Below are 18,189 nucleotides of genomic sequence, written 5' to 3' on the forward strand. Positions count from 1 at the left end.
ATCCTATTCATGCAGTCCTGTGCTCTGCAGCTCGTAGAGAGGGCTTACATTGGAGGCTCTTAGAACACGTAATAACTTCTTGTTTATTTGCCCTGAAATGCCCAAAAAGGCTTAGAGAAGAATTATTAAATTTCAATTTCTGTGATTTTACAGCAACAGCTTTCCAGAAATAACCAGTAGATACCATGAAGAGAGGTCATCAGGAAACATGACTGCAGGATGAAAAAAAGATTAATTAGTCTTTTATTTTTAGTCTATGAGATTTTCAATATTGCAAAATTTACACAGTTTACATTTACCTGAAGAACTGCAAAGGTTAAAGTAACTTAGAAGGTTCCATGTAAACATAGTCAAAACAAAATACAACAAGAAATCTCTAGGTATGTCATTCTACTTACTCTTAGACAGGTTGTCATAGAAATGGGTCTAGCTGGTAGAATATTTTCACACTCAGTTCTTTTGATAGATATTTAATATTTGATAATTCCCACAGTAATGAGAATTTGGTGATGAAAATTGTGAGTATTTTTCTGATATTTGAGCCACTTACCTCTGGGTCAATGTTGTGATATGACTCCATAATTGGTAAAGAAATACGTTAAGGAAGAATTTTGCCTAGAGAACCTCAGGATGAAAGTGGTCCACGAAGACACATCTAGGTTTATATTTGTCCTTCTTTGTGCTCAGTGATGCTTTTGGGTGGAACTTAAATCATCTCAAGGATCCCAGTATGTACTGTATTCTGATTTGCTTTGACATCGATTCAATTCCCTGCTTTTCCACCAGAAACCTTGAACCAAGTTTTTAATCTCATAAACCTTGCTTAATTCACAAATACAAAGAGAGATTTAGAATGGAGAATCTTCACTTTCACTTTCTATTCGAAACATTATTAGATTCTTTGACTGTGTCTGTGTATATGACTTAGAACTTGGAGTACTGACACAGAAGTTAAACAGAGAAGTACAGTTGAAAGACTGTGTGGGCTCCTGCTTCCCTTTTCTCATCAAGTTATAATAAAGAAATGAGATTAGAAACAGGCAATATGCAAAATTCTAAACTGGTCAGTATTTAATCGCAAAATACAGCAACAAAAATACAGAAATTATTTGAAATCTAGACTAGTATCTGAAAATCAATTTTGTAAAAGATTTCTCTGTTTACTCAATTAATCTCTACTTTTCAAATTTTCTGTTCTATCAATCGTATATTACTATCCCAATTTTTAGATTATTTATAAAAAATGGCTTATGATAAAATAACAGGGATATGGCACATGGGCAACCATTATAATGGGCTCTATCACTGCTTTTTGAGCATTTATTTGCATTTATATTTCCTTCAAAAATGCAAGGTCATATGAGAAACAATGGCAGCATTTGCCAAACTATGAACTATAATCTTGGAAGAGGAAGGTCTGTACAGTTTAAATTGCTAATGTTGACCTTTTTTTCTTTCTTTCTTTCTTTTTTATTATTGACAGAGCCAATCATTTATTTAGTATTCAAACAGAAGAGGTGTTGAAGATAAACTTTTCTTATAATTTTTTGGTTGTTAAGTATATGGAATTTAATATCTAAAGAAACGAGATATTGGAGATACATAACATTGTGGTTATTAAGAGAAAAACTAGATAAACTACATATTTATTATTTATTTATTTATTATTATTATTATACTTTAAGTTCTAGGGTACATGTGTACAACATGAAGGTTTGTTACATATGTGTACATGTGCCATGTTGGTGTGCTGCACCCATTAACTCGTCATATACCCATTAGGAGATAGGTATATCTCCTAATGCTATCCCTCCCCTCTCCCCCTACACCACGACAGGCCCCAGTGTGTGATATTCCCCTTCCTGTGTCCAAGTGTTCTTATTGTTCAATTCTCACCTATGAGTGAGAACATGCAGTGTTTGGTTTTTCGTTGAGCACTGGTTTGTAGTTCTCCTTGATGAGGTCCTTCACATCCCTTGTAAGTTGGATTCCCAGGTATTTTATTCTCTTTGAAGAAATTGTGAATGGGAGTTCACTCATGATTTGGCTCTGTGTTTGTCTGTTATTGGTGTATAAGAATGCTTGTGATTTTTGCACATTGATTTTGTATCCTGAGACTTTGCTGAAGTTGTTTATCAGCTTAAGGAGATTTTGGGCTGAGAAGATGGGGTTTTCTAAATATACAATCATGTCATCTGCGAACAGGGAGAATCTGACTTCCTCTTTTCCTAATTGAACATCCTTTATTTCTTTATCCTGCCTGATTGCCTTGGCCAGCACTTCCAACACTATGTTGAATAGGAGTGGTGAGAGAGGGTATCCCCGTCTTGTGCCAGTTTTCAAAGGAAATGCTTCCAGTTTTTGCCCATTCAGTATGATATTGGCTATGGGTTTGTCATAAATAGCTCTTATTATTTTGAGATACATTCCATCAATACCAAATTTACTGAGAGTTTTTAGCATGAAGGTCTATTGAATTTTGTTAAAGGCCTTTTCTGAATCTATTGAGATAATCATGTGGTTTTTGTCTCTGGTTCTATTTATATGCTGGATTACATTTATTGATTTGCATATGTTGAACCAGCCTTGCATCCCAGGGATGAAGCCCACTTGATCATAATGGATAAGCTTTTGGATGTGCTGCTGGATTTGGTTTGCCAGTATTTTATTGAGGATTTTTGCATCAATGTTCATCAGGGATATTGGTCTAAAATTCTCTTTTTTTGTTGTGTCTCTGCCAGGCTTTAGTATTAGAATGATGCTGGCCTCATAAAATGAGTTAGGGAGGATTCCCTCTTCTTCTATTGATTGGAATAGTTTCAGAAGGAATGGTACCAGCTCCTCCTTGTACCTCTGGTAGAATTTAGCTGTGAATCCATCTGGTCCTGGACTTCTTTTGATTGGTGGGCTATTAATTATTGCCTCAGTTTCAGAGCCTGTTATTGGTCTATTCAGGGATTCAATTTTTTCCTGGTTTAGTCTTGAGAGAGTGTATGTGTCCAGGAATTTATCCATTTCTTCTAGGTTTTCTAGTTTATTTCTGTAGAGGTGTTTATAGTATTCTCTAATGGTAGTTTGTGTTTCTGTGCGGTCAGTGGTGATATCCCCTTTATCATTTTTTATTGCATCTATTTGATTCTTCTCTTTTTTCTTCTTTATTAGTCTTGCTAGCGGTCTATCAATTTTGTAGATCTTTTAAAAAAAACAGCTCCTGGATTCATTGATTTTTTGAAGGGTTTTTTGTGTCTCTATCTCCTTCAGTTCTGCTCTGATCTTAGTTATTTCTTGCCTTCTGCTAGCTTTTGAATGTGTTCGCTTTTCCTTCTCTAGTTCTTTTAATTGTGATGTTAGGGTGTCAATCTTAGATCTTTTCTGCTTTCTTGGGCATTTAGTGCTATAAAAATCCCTCTACACGCTGCTTTAAATGTGTCCCAGAGATTCTGGTATGTTGTATCTTTGTTCTCATTGGTTTCAAAGAACATCTTTATTTCTGCCTTCATTTCGTTATGTACCCAGTAGTCATTCAGGAGAAGGTTGTTCAGTTTCTATGTAGTTAAGTGGTTTTGAGTGAGTTTCTTAATCCTGAGTTCTAGTTTGATTGCACTGTGGTCTGAGAGACAATTTGTTATAATTTCTGTTCTTTTACATTTGCTGAGGAGTGCTTTACTTCCAGCTACGTGGTCAATTTTGGAATAAGTGTGATGTTGTACTGAGAAGAATCTGTTGATTGGGATGGAGAGTTCTGTAGATGTCTATTAGGTCTACTTGGTGCAGAGATGAGTTCAATTCCTGAATATCCTTGTTAACTTTCTGTCTCGTTGATCTGTCTAATGTTGACAGTGGGTTGTTAAAGTCTCCCATTATTATTGTGGGGGAGTCTAAGTCTCTTTGTAAGTCTGTAAGGACTTGCTTTATGAATCTGGGTGCTCCTGTATTGGGTACATATATATTTAGGATAGTTAGCTCTTCTTGCTGAATTGATCCCTTTGCCATTATGTAATGGCCTTCTTTGTCTCTTTTGATCTTTTTTGGTTTAACGTCTGTTTTATCAGAGACTAGGATTGCAACCACTGCCTTTTTTTGTTTTCCATTTGCTTGGTAGATCTTCTTCCATCCCTTTATTTTGAGCCTATGTGTGTCTCTGCCTGTGAGATGGGTCTCCTGAATACAGCACACTGATGGGTCTTGACTCTTTATCCAATTTGCCAATCTGTATCTTTTAATTGGAGCATTTAGCCTATTTACATTTAAGGTTAATATTGTTATGTGTGAATTTGATCCTGTCATTATGATGTTAGCTGGTTATTTTGTTAGTTAGTTGATGCAGTTTCTTACTAACATCTATGGTTTTTACATTTTGGCATGTTTTTGCAGTGGCTGGTATCAGTTTTTCTTTTCCATGTTTAATGCTTCCTTCAGGAGGTCTTGTAGGGCAGGCCTTGTGGTGACAAAATCTCTCAACATTTGCTCGTCTGTAAAGGATTTTATTTCTCCTTCACTCATTACACTTAGTTTGTCTGGATATGTAATTGTGGGTTGAAAATTCTTTTCTTTATACATGTTGAAAATTGGCCCCCACTCTCTTCTGGATGTAGAGTTTCTGCTGAGAGATCCTCTGTTAGTCGGGTGGGTTTTCCTTTGTGGGTAACCTGACCTTTCTCTCTGGTTGCCCTTAACATTTTCTTTCTTCTCTAAACTTCTCTTCTTGCTTCATTTCATTCATTTGATCTTCAATCACTGATACCCTTTCTTCCAGTTGATTGAATAGGTTACTGAAGCTTGTGCATTCATCAAGTAGTTCTCGTGCCATAGTTTTCAGCTCCATCAGGTCATTTAAGGACTTCTCTACATTGTTTATTCTAGTTAGCCTTTCGTCTAATCTTTTTTCAAAGATTTAGCTTCTTTGTGTGGGTCCAAACTTCCTCCTTTAGCTTGGAGAAGTTTGATCGTCTGAAACCTTCTTCTCTCAACTCGTCAAAGTCATTCTCCATCCAGCTTTGTTCCATTGCTGGCGAGGAGCTGTGTTCCTTTGGAGGGGAAGAGGCACTCTGATTTTTAGAATTTTCAGCTTTTCTGCTTTGTTTTATCCCCATCTTTGTGGTTTTTATCTACCTTTGGTCTTTGATGATGGTGACGTACAGATGGGGTTTGGTATGGATGTTCTTTCTGTTTCTTAGTTTTCTTCTAACAGTCAGGACCCTCAGCTGCAAGTCTGTTGGAGTTTGCTGGAGGTCCACTCTGGACCCTGTTTGCCTGGGTATCAGCAGCAGTGGCTGCAGAAGAGTGAATATTGCTGAACAGCAAATGTTACTTCCTGATCATTCCTCTGGAAGCTTCATCTCAGAGGGGTACCTGGCCATGTGAGGTGTCAGTCTGCCCCTACTGGGGGGTGCCTCCCAGTTAAGCTACTCGGGGGTCAGGGACCCACTTGAGGAGGCAGTCTGTCTCTTCTCAGATCTCAAATTCCGTGCTGGGAGAACCACTACTCTCTTCAAAGCTGTCAGACAGGGACATTTAAATCTGCAGAGGTTTCTGCTGCCTTTTGTTTGGCTATGCCCTGTCCCCACAGGTGGAGTCTATAGAGGCAGGCAGGCTTCCTTGAACTGTGGTGGGCTCCACCCAGTTCAAGCTTCCTGGCCATTTTGTTTACCTACTAAAGCCTCAGCAATGGTGGACACCCCTCTCCCAGCCTCACTACCACCTTGCAGTTAGATCTCAGACTGCTGTGCTAGCAATGAGGGAGGCTCCGTGGGCATGGGACCCTCCAATCCAGGTGCGGGATATAATCTCCTGGTGTGCCCTTTGCTAAGACCTTTGAAAAAGTGCAGTATTAGGGTGGGAGTGACCCAAATTTCCAGGTGCTGTGTGTCAGTTTCCCTTGGCTAGGAAAGGGAATTCCCTTACCCCTTGTGCTTCCCGGGTGAGGTGATGCCTCGCCCTGCTTTGGCTCTCACTGCACCCACTGTCCCACACCCACTGTCCGACACACCCCAGTGAGATAAATCCAGTACCTCAGTTGGAAGTACAGAAATCTCTTGTCTTCTGTGTTGCTTACACTGGGAGCTGTAGCCTGGAGCTGTTCCTGTTCAGCCATCTTGGAACTGCCCTTGACTTTTTTTTTCTTGACTTATAATACAGATGTTAATGTTGAGATACAGGTAAGTAATATTACATTTGCTTCCAAAGTAGTTTTGAGGATCAACTGATAAATATAAATGGCAAATTATGTTTAAGAAACATATTAATCCAGTGAAAATAACAACTATTGTTATTGGATTAGTATGTTCCCTAGACATAGTTGTTAACAGTTACTATAACAACTTGTATTAATGCTCTTAGAACAATAGAATTTTATAAAGTTTCATAATGCAGAAGTGATTCTTAAATATTCTTCTTCCTTTTTTTAATAGATGAACTATTTTCTGCCAGGTTCTTCCCCTAGCATTGCTCATAATTGTTGTTAATTTTAGCCTGGTGGCAATTAAGAATCCCGTGTTTTCGCCATCTGCAGAAGAGTTATTCATTAGGTAGGACACCGTGAGGAACAGATAAGTGTCTAAGGGTAGATAATTGAAAGCCACTGCAATTCTCCTCAACTACTTTGCCCACCTGTCAGGCTCTTTGGCATAACAAAATTATTTTTCTGTCAATTTTTAGTTTTTCAATAGCTCAAGAGATTCTGAGCAAAGATCAACCTTTTTAATTGTTGTAAAAGAAGTCTCAGAGCATCAGAGCTTTCTGTTTCTCAGGGCAAATGATTAGTTTGCTAAATATAAATAAAAACTCAATTTGCCTGACACTTTGGAATATCTTAAAGTAAATATGCAAATTGGAAAATCTCCTTCACCAGAGTTGCATTTTAAATTAGGCCAAGCTTAAAAGAAAAATTAAAACAAAAAAGAAGAGGCAGTGAACCTAAAGTCATTTTAATAAGTTCTTTTTGCTCTGGCCCTCCTCCTATTCATATCAACCCTCTCTTTGCTTTCCTTTCTCCCCTTCAACCTTTCTTTTTTTGAAGTTCACAGCTTTGAAACACACTATTATTATCTTATCTCTTATCTTTCCTTTCTTGCAGCTTCTTTCTATTACCTTTTTGTTAGCTATCCAGGGGAAGGTGTGTTTGTGGGTGACCTCTGAGTGGTTTTTGACTTCAGGAATATACTTTTGTTTTCTTAGTCTGGTGATCCGGGGAAGAGGACTTGAAAACTTGGTAAATGAATATTGGTAAACGTTGGGTTCATAGACATTTTTGTCTCTTTTGATATATGTACCAGAATATGTGTATATTTTTCCCCTATGATCTCTTATAACTGATAACGATTTCCCACTCTTTCACTTATAATTATGTGTAACATAAAAAACACATAAATAAAACCTTGAACTTCTATTTCAAAAATCCAGCCTAACATTTTATTCAAAAAATATATATACTGTGTTTGTCCTTTCTTCTAACTTCTCTCACTTTAAACCACGTAAGATCTTTTACCTAGTCAGATTGTTCATACAGCATAGTCATCTCTGGACATTCAGAACAGAGGAGAAGCCTCTAAAAGTGGCCAGAGCAGCTTCATGCAGCCATGTGCCTCGCCATCTTGCTCCATTGGTCCAGGCCCTACGCTTCACCAATTTTGATCACATTAACTTTATAGCACTGAATTTTCATATTAACCTTGTGGCTAAATATGTATCTTTTTCCAGGTATGCCCATACTGTATTTTCACAACTGATTACTTAACTAAATTTAAATTCAACTTAAACTCAATGTATTTGTAATATTCCTTTTAAATTTAATCTTGTTTTGTTGGACTAAGATTTCTAGACTACTGAGATAGATTTGCATTTGATACTTTAATTTATCATCTCTCCCAACTATATGTCATTAAAAATGTGATGATTATACCTTCTGTGTCTGATTCTAGTCATTAAACTTTTTTTTTATACAGACCAGGACCAAAGACAGAATCTTTCATCAAACTATCAGGTGTCTAGTCAAGTTGACATCAATCAACATGGTCTATGTACTCCTCTACCAGTTATAAATTTATTCCTGATCCTCAAGGATATTAAGAAAGTTGTGTAAAAGACCTCACCAAAATTAAAATTTACTATATGATATTTTCCAAATCAATAATACCAGCATACCTGCTAAAAAGCAAGTCAGTCAATTTTGATGCTGTTTGTTGGTAATAAATCCTTGTTGATTTCCAGTTGTTTTAATTTAGCTTTTTAAAGTCCATAAGTTTGTTTAATAATTCTTCCTTTTTCAACATTTCATGTGACTATTACTTTAATCACTTTCACATTAGAGATGTTTAACAAAGTCTGTTACAACCTAGTTTTACATGGAAAGAAATCTGCAATCATAACAGCAGGCACTAGGAAAGGAAAACCATATTATAATTAGATTTGTTGAAATGCATCTATTCTGTTAAGTGAAGATGAATGAACAAGTTTATTACAATGCAATAGGTATTTTAAAATTTATTAGTTAGTTTTTCTTTCCCTTACAATGATGAAATTAGTCAAATGACTGCTAGCTTCTCAATGCTGTACAGTAGAGAATGCAAAGCAATTCTTTTATACATAACAGTATAAGAGATGTAAAATCTAGATAACACAACAAAAATAGCATATTAGTAATAAGGATGCACATGTAAGGAATGTTTTATATTTTTGCTGTTTATTTGGTGGGGGACATAAATGAAAGCTATAAAAGGGAAATTAAGTAAGTAATTCCCTGTCTAGTAACTTGTAACTTGTTTAAATTACTAAACAAGTTAGTTTAGTAATTTAAAAATTATATCCATGTTCTTTATCTCATTTGATCAAAAGGATTTATTGGGAAGACAAGAGATACTTGTGGTATAAGGCTTAAAATAGAGGTCCAGTATTATGTACTGTCTTGATACCTGGAGGGTCTCAAAAGGCAAGTTCTTTTCTCCAGTCTGCTCCTGCATAGATACAGGTACCTTAGCCAAACAAACTTCCTTATCAAATAGACGAGGTAAATTTCTTGCTTATTCCAAAGTAGCAGGTTCAGTTCCCTGCCAGCCCATGGAAACATTCTTCTACGGGAACCAGGACACATCTCACCCTCTTGATACTACAGTGCTGGCATTTTTCAGCTTCTGGTTGTTCACCCTGTTTCTGAGTACAGCCCCTGTGTGTCCCTGCCTGGTGTGTGATCTCCTTCCCCAGGTTGGAAGTATATGTGACTAGTAAACTGCTGTTAGTATCCTCTGTCCAAGCTGGCTATTGTGTTCAGCCATTCCCATAACCCTAGGGTAGGAATCTTCCCTCACTAATGGGTAAATAGGAGATATTTGATATGGTTTGGCTGTGACCTCACCCAAATTTTGAATTGTAGCTCCCATAATTCCCATGTGACATGGGAGGGATCCAGTGACAGGTAATTGAACCATGGGGTCAGGCCTTTGCCATGCTGTTCTCATGATAGTGAATAAGTCTCACTAGATCTGATGGTTTTACAAAGAGCAGCTCCCCTGCACATAACTCTCTCATGTAAGACATGACTCTGCTCCTCCTTTGCCTTTTGCCATGATTGTGAGGCCTCTCTGGCCATGTGGAACTGTGAGTCCATTAAACCTTTTTTACTTTATCAATTACCCAGTCTCAGGTATGTCTTTATTAGCAGCCTGAGAACAGACTAATACAGCATTTAAAACACAAAAGCAGTTCTTTAAGAATGCAGGGATTAGCCAAAACAAAATAGTAAGAAGGCATTAAAAGTGAAAAGAAATAAACAACAACAACAACAACAACAACAACAACAAAGAACAGAGGTAGGTAGACATCACTGTGGTGTATTTGGGGAAGAAGTCTGTTCCAGCTAGAGGAGAAAGCATTTTTGAGAGATAATACATTAAAATAAAGATCATGAGCTATATCAATCATTCAAAGGAACTTGATTCAATATGGTTTAAAGTAATGAGCTTTTGCAAAAGGAAGTGTTCTGATGGAAGTGGTATTTGAGGACGATTAGAAACCAGAAAGTCATAAATCTTAGGGTTAGTAGAAATTATAGTCCTGTGTAGCTTTCAATGCTTGGGTCTCCTCTCCCAGATTTCTGCCAAGGGATCCTCAGTATCAGCTTAAGATGGGTATGTCCCCTGACTGCTTCTTGAGACAACCCATACCATCTTTGGTTACCTGTGGAGGTGAATATTGAGTGTCAACTTGATTGGATTAGATGATGCAAATTATTGTTCCTGGGTGTGTCTGTGAGGCTGTTGCCAAAGAAGATTAACATTTCAGTCAGTGGGCTGGGAAAGGCAGACCCACCCTTAATGTGTGTGGGCACCATCTAATAAGCTGCCAGCGTGGCTAGAATAAAAGCAGGCAGAAACACGTGAAAAGACTAGACTGGCTTAGCCTCCAAGCCTACATCTTTCTCCTGTTCTGGATGTTTCTTACCCTTGAACATCGGACTCCAAGTTCTTCTGTTTTGTGATTTGGACTGGCTTTCTTGTCCTTAGCTTGCAGACGGCCTACTGTGGGACCCCGCCTTGTGGTAGTGTGAATTAACATTCCTTAATAAACTCCCCTTTATATATATATATATATATATATCCTATTAATTCTGTCCCTCTAGGGAACACTGACTAATTCAGTACCTCAAACTTGTAGAAAATTTTGACCCAGCAATCCGATTACTGGGTGTATATCCAAAGGATTATAAATCATTCTACTCTAAAGACACATGCACACGTGGGTTTATTGCAGCACTATTCACAATAGCAAGGACTTGGAACCAACCGAATGCTCATCAATGATAGACTGGATTAAGAAAATGTGGCACATACACACCATGGACTACTATCCTGCCACAAGAAAGGATAAGTTCATGTCCTTTGCAGGGACATGGATTTAGCTGAGCACCATCATTCTCAGCAAACTAACACAGGAGCAGAAAACCAAACACCACATGTTCTCACTCATAAGTGAGAGCTGAACAATGAGAACACATGGACACAGGGAGGGGATCATCACTCACTGGGGCCTATCCGGGGGGCAGGGGCGTCAGGGGAGGGATAACATTAGGAAAAATACTTAACATAGATGACTGGCTGATGGGTGCAGCAAACCACCATGGCACGTGTATACTTATGTAACAAACCTGCACATTCTGCACATGTATCCCAGAACTTAAAGTAAAACAATAACTAAAAAATGGTGTTTGTACATGTTAGTTCTGTCATAACAATTGAAATACAGAGACACACGTTTAAATCTCTTCCTTCCCATAGGATATTTTTAAAAGAAATTGTTTGTGTACTGCAACTGAGACTGCGACTAGTCAACTAGATTGCCTAGTATCATTAAGCAGTAAGCTGCAAAACAGACTTCACACTCAGTTTCTCAAATTAGATTCTTTCCACAACACGACTGCTGTCATTGACAAATACAGGGAAGTTAAAATGTGTATCTATGTATTATTTTACCTTTTGCAATTGAGAAATCATGATTTAAGTATATGATGGGAAGCTTTAAATGAAGTGACTGTACATAGTGGCTCTTTTACATACTCATGTTTAGATTTTTTTCTTTTTTTTAGAGCTGTTAGATTTTAACAATTTGAACACGTATAAAATAATAAAAGTAAATAGCTGCTTTTAAAATGCAGTTAAAGAAAGTTTCTTTTCTTTTTTTTTTTTTTGAAATAATTATTACAGAAAGTCCTTTGAAAAGATGGGTATTCTTAATCAAAGGGAATTTTCTAGTAATAATTACTCCATAAAGTACTCTGGTATTAGTTAAGTGCTCACATGGACTATGTGCATTCAAAAGTTTTCAAGAACTTTAGATACCTGAATGATAGAAACTGACGCTTTATAATTGTTTTCTAATTAGAGATCAGTATAATTATATAAAGATACAGATAAAAGTCAGGAACTGTAGCTCTAGCACGTGAGATGTATTGGTGGTACATTTTGTGGGATATTTTTGTTGGTGTTATTTTGGTGTGAATAAACATAGACATGTCATAAATCAGGCACCCCTGACATATGAAAAGGCATATACCGTTTTTGTTTTCATTTGAAAAATTACTTTATAGGTTGAAGTGTCGAATGTATTTTGGTATGTATTCAAGTGTAATTTATCTGTTTTCTTTCTGTCTATACTAGAATCATAAAGTTGAATATCACATTAAAGTCTGCATTAGTTATTCAGGTGATAAGATTTCTTTTTTATACAGAAATACCCCAGAGCATTAAATCTTTTCTGTATTCATTCTGGTAACTAGAAAAAGAACTTTGTAGTGGTTGCTTGAAAATGAAAACTGCTGGGAACGGAGGGAGAGGCGATGTGTGCACTTCTTTGTCCTTAGTCTCAGCTTGTGGAGCACACAATTCTACCGTGAAGAATGAGTTCTGTGGGATTTTTGTGCCTTTATTATAGAAAATAGAAGTTTGAACTTGGGGATATTTTCCCCCCTTTTTTTTAATGACATTGTAATGTTCTGAACAGATAAATTCCAAACTCTAAGGAGCAATCTAAACCCTTTGAAACATAAAGACTGAAAGTAACAATAAGTTACAAACAAAAGGAGCTTTGTAAACTTGACAGTAGGAAGTCAGTTCATCACATTACCTTTCATATTTCTCTTCAAAGCAGGCAAACCTTCCCAGTCTGAGAATATTGTTAATAAAATATAGCGCCAATTCCCCTGACAATGTATTGAACTATACTTGCCTTCTGTTATTACCAAAAGACTTTTCAAGAAACCTCAAGCTCAGGTGCAACGTGCCCACAGTGGAGGGGGTACAAGTGGGGGACGTGACATAAAGGGAACTATGTGGGAACTAAATGAAAGCTCTGAGCAAGGACATAAAGAATTTCGAATATATTAATATTGCTCACATGAGTAAATCATAGTTCTAATAGGACATTCTGCGCTAGCTGCTCAGTCCAACCTAGTATACCATTCTTATGATTGTTGACAAAATTGGTATTTAAGGGCTCTTCCACATTTACCTCTCGAGTAAGAAAAGTAATGGGCGAAGGCATAAAGATATCTAATTCTAGAGGGAATGGATAAATAGTATCACAGCATTAGAAAGGAGGCTGCAATTAACAATTATCAATAACTTTAGAAATGACTAGAAAGTATCTTTGGCAATGCATCTGCATTCAAACAATGCTTATGATCATGATGACGACGAGCCTTATTGAAGTGGTTTGATTGGGAATGAATATCAGCCATGCAGCTAAAGCAGGAAAGGACACCAGAGACAACATCTACATGTGACAAATTATTAACCTAATTTGTTAGGAATAGAAAGCATACATTTTTGAAATCATAGTGAACATGATTGTCTGATGGATGGACGTGTGATGCGAGAAAAAGAGAGGGGTCAATATAATTTCAATGTTTTTATCTTTGCAGCTGGGTGAGTAAATGGAGGCATCTCATAGGAAGTTGGGAATCAGTGAGAAAGGATTTGAGTTAGGAGGAAGAAAACTGAAACATTTTGTTTTAGATATGTAAAGTTTGAGATGTAAATTGGGAATCCAAGAGAAGATATAAGCAGGTAGAAATATGAATATTGTATTATTCAATAGGTAGAAACTAGAAAGAAAAATCTGGGCTTTATCAACAGAAAGATGTTTAAGATAATAATACCATAGCAGCTAGAGAGTGAGTATGGAGAGAGACAGAGTGAGAGAGAGAGAGAGAAACAGAGAGAGAGAGAGAGAGAGAGAGTCTGTGTGTATTTTGGGGAAGATGGTGTCAAGACTAAGCCCTTAACATAGAAAATATTTATGTTAAAGACCTTCCCTATGATTCAAAATCTTACCATAAAAGTCTCTGCCACCACAATGAACATGGTTACATTTCCCTAGTACCAGACTAATAATCCTACTGCTCCTATCTTTACATTTTCTTTACTTAACTAAAGCAAATTTTACACAACAGTTAGTCCAAGGATATTTTTTTTTCTGAAGAAAAAATGCAAAACCAAAAACAAACAGCTAGTTCTTGCTCAGGCAAAGCTTCATAAACAAAAGCTGACTATTTGTGTGTACAGACTTGGTAGACTAGGTATGTGGCCTTTCTAAGACATAACCATGTTGAACCCATTCACCCAACTTTAGACCTCGAGGCATCTGATGCTTCTCCTAAACAATGAAATGCCATAGGAGCTTCAGTAACATCCGGGGCCCTGTGATTGACTTCAGAAACAATGAGCTGCTTAATATTATTTAGTTGTTATCCACTCTGCATGAGAAGGTTGGGGAGAATGGGAAATGAAAAAGCAATGTTTCTTGCACTACCTTGATGTGTACAGAAATAATGTATTTCATAGTAGTGGTTGACAGAATTCCTCTCTTTTCAGCCTCTGAATGGCTTTACCTGTGTGCCCCATATTGAGAAGCCTTCTGTGAGCAACGTCAGTGATTGCACCTGCCCAGTGTGCTGTCTGGCCTTCAAAATCTACTCCCCAGAGGAAGTGCTGTAGACATCTGATCATGAAAGATAAGAATACTTTGCTTCAAGACTTTCGCCATTTTCCTATTGTGAAGTATATTTTGTGGTCCTGCACTTCTGTGTGCTAGGAACTGGAACTCCTAGGAAATTGTTTTTCTAATCCTATATCACAAAATGCCACAAAATCTAGCTACTTAAACAGCAACCATTTTATTAAATTCTGCACACTTGAGGTTCAGGAATTTGGGAAGGCTTTTCTAGGTGATGCTTTTCTCCATATGGCATAAATAGGTGTCTTGGGGCTAGTCTGAATAGTCACAGGTCACAGGTTGAGAGACACTGAACAAAGAGTGAGAGCTGATTTTAATGATGAGGATTCTGTACTTCAGGTTGATGTTAAAATGGGATGAGACTTCTGGGAATCTTGAAAGGAGTTATTTCACATTTGGGAGGGAAATAAAAAAATCATTAGAGGCCAGAGGGTGAACTTTGATAGTCGTTTAATATCACTTCCAACAATCCCTACCTCCTGATATTCCTGCCTCTTTTCTAATAAACAGAATATAGCAAAAGTTGTGGAATGTCATTTTCCATGATAAGGTTTTAAAAGACTCTGTCTTGCTAGTAGATTCTCTCTATTGCCTACTCAGCATGTGTGTTTTGATAAAGCAAGGTGCCTTGCTGGAGAAGAAGCCCATGTGGCGATAAACCAAGGGCAGCCTGTGGCCAATAGCCAGCAAGTAATTGAGGTCTTCAGTTCAATGACCTGTGACGACTGGAATCCTGCCATTAACGATGTGATATTGGAAGCAAATCTTTACCCAGTTGAGATTTGAGATGGCCAAAACCCAGCCAACAACTTGCTTGCAGCCTGCGAGACACCCTGAAGAAGAGGTCCAAGATAAATTTGTCAGATTCTTGATGCAGAGGAACTCTGAATAATAAACGTGTTTTTTAACTTGTTAAGATTTGAGGCAATTTGTTACTCTTCTAAAGAAAACTAATGAAGAACCAATACTGTCTTTCATTTTTCTTCTCCCCGACTAGTGGTTTAATTTTTACTTTAGCTTGACTTCTTCATAAGGTGGAGGTCATGACCTTTAACTACTCTACATCTTATAGCTTTTGACATCAGAGAAAGACAGACATTCTTTCCCTGACTAGAATAAGCATTTATATAGGTAAATCAAGTCACATCATTGACCTTCATAAACTCCTCACTTTCAATGGCTTCTCATTATACTTAGAATAACACACAAACTTTCCACAGATACAGACCTTACACGAGTTATTGCTTCTTTCAACGCCCCACATTTTATTTAGTTTACTGCCCTCCGCCACACAAACTCTCTCCTGACCACTTTCTGTCCACTCTTGTATTTTGTTTTTTCTGAGCATGCCCACTCAGCTATGTTCTGCTCCACTAGGCCATTTGAACTTCTACATCTTAGCTTCAGTTGTTATCTCTGGTCTTTGCTTTCTTGGATCTTTTCATCCTTCTAGTCATGCCAGAAACATTGCCTCCTTAAAGAGCTGTTTCCACATTCAAGCTAGAGAAGAACCCAGTTTCATGACAACCCGTATACATTTATCTGATTAATTTTCTACGTAAAGTTTAATTGCTATGTCATATCATCTTAGCTGCACACAGAACTACTAATAATTTCCTTCCCATTAGACTATAAATTGCATGAGACTGGGGCCTAATCTTCTATATTTCATTGATATAAATTCAGGATCCATTAAACAAATAATGAGTTACCCATTAATTAATTATAAGTGATATTTACACATGATGTTATACAATATTATACTTACAACACAGGGGATTATTTCTTTTTTGCAGACAAGGCTTTTTGAGAAACCAATATAAGATTGGTGGTGGTTTGGAATAGAGATTTGTTAAAGGGAATTTGATAGAGAGAATTATTTTCTGAAATACAACTTTCATGGAGCTTATAGGAATTGCATTTGTGTTGGATACAGTTTCTTTTGAATAATGCTAGGGACATACCAGCTGAATGTCATTTTGCAATTTATGTCCAAGGAAGAAGATCGTAAGTTTACTTTTGGACAGTGAACATCAAAGGGCCTTGGAGACATCTATATGTATATCACAAATGAAGGTTAGATATTAGATTTCTCATACACAGAGGAGTGGTTTGGTATGATGTACCATCTTTCTATGTTTTATGTAGAGATTAAAACTGAAACCATGGAATGTATTGGGTCTCCTAAAGACAGAGTACAGGGAAAGCAAAAATAGATTAGGAATAAACTTTGATGCACTGCATTATGTAAAGTCCTAGGGACAGGAGAGTAGTCAACAAAGGAGACAGAAGAAAGGCCATACATATTGGAGGCAAATGAAAAGCAAATGCTGAAGGAAATAATATTGCCAGAAGAAGGTAGCAGCAATATATATCCACAGTTAAGGTGTCAGATAAGGTAAGGATAAAATTTGTCATTCATTTTAAAGGCATCAAGATCATGAAAAAGTTAATGCAAGAAATTTCTGTGAAATGGGAGGCTAAAGCCAAACTGCAGTGAGTTGAAGAGAGAACAGAAGAGTCAGAACTAAAATTGTAGACCAGAAAAAAAATTGAGGAAAGTGGAGATCCACTGGGTGGTGATGACAATGTTATTGACACGATTCACATGAGTCTTTTCCATCCCTTTTCAGGAGAAGGGAAGTCTGGCCATTTTGTCTAATTCCCATATGGTGAAAGCCAGTTCAGCCTTTGATGTATATTTTCATCTGAATTATTTTCTTTGGTTGTATTTATTGCTCTTTGTTTCCTAACATCTGTCTCCTCTTCTCTATTCTTTAATAATAGGCCAAGAGTAATGGAAATCATCCAGGAACTGACACTGAATTGAAATAAACCTGGAAGTGACACTCCACATTCAGCTTTTATAACATCTATTGCGTCCCTTTGAAGAAGTTACTTACCTGTTTAATAAACTGACTTTACAAGCTCTTTAAGCATTCTTCAATTCGCCAAATTCCATGTGACTATTTGAAGCCCACATTTTACTCACAGCTGTTGTGAGTAATTTGCATTTTTAGTTGTAAAATATGGGCAGAGATAAACAATTAACCAAACTTCTGGGGAGCTTTTTAATTTAATTATTAGAAGTCTAACCATTATTTGTCTTCAACAGAAAAATAATCAACATATGTCATATGTTCTACATAGATTTTAATGTTCTGCCAAGAAGTTGACATCCTATCTAGGTAAACATCACAAGCATATAAAAATGATTAATTCAAATAAAACCAAAAAAAGGTCATATTGCCTTTTATAATAAATATTATATAGTTGTTATTGTATTTTAATGTATACAAGCTTCTCAGTTCCTATGTCCACAATACTATAAAAGCTGCCATTTTATTTTCCAGATACAAAAAAAAAAAAAAAAAAAAAAATCCACGATGTTACCCTATAGTCAGCTAGGGAATTTAGCTTTAATTATTAGTTTCATAACAAAATGATTCTTCCCTGTGAAATATAGAGACAAAGAAAGACTTTTGTGAAAATACAGTTTTGTGTTGTTTTTGGTTTTTTGTTTTTTGGCACGCTACAATTTGAATTTTCCATCAGCATTTCAAAATAAGTTTTTCAATATGAGAGAAGAAAGACAATGCAGTCGCCCACTCTCCCTGATCCCTGCTGTGCTTCCCAAATGATGCTTTTGGCATTTGTACTTTGCTGCAGCAAAGAAATAAAATAAAA

General features: G+C 36.8%; 1 long non-coding RNA gene across 1 annotated transcript in view; it reads left to right on the forward strand.

The window, feature by feature from the left end:
• The window catches only part of LOC116273692, a 49,533-nt gene extending 31,651 nt beyond the window's left edge, over positions 1–17,882 (forward strand). The window contains exon 2 of the long non-coding RNA XR_004182013.1: positions 14,361–17,882. This is a non-coding gene — a long non-coding RNA (uncharacterized LOC116273692). The remainder of the gene's footprint in view (positions 1–14,360) is intronic.
• The last annotated feature ends 307 nt before the right edge of the window (positions 17,883–18,189 follow it).

The sequence above is a fragment of the Papio anubis genome, chromosome 2 (assembly GCF_008728515.1).
Source record: "Papio anubis isolate 15944 chromosome 2, Panubis1.0, whole genome shotgun sequence".
Lineage (NCBI taxonomy): Eukaryota > Metazoa > Chordata > Mammalia > Primates > Cercopithecidae > Papio > Papio anubis.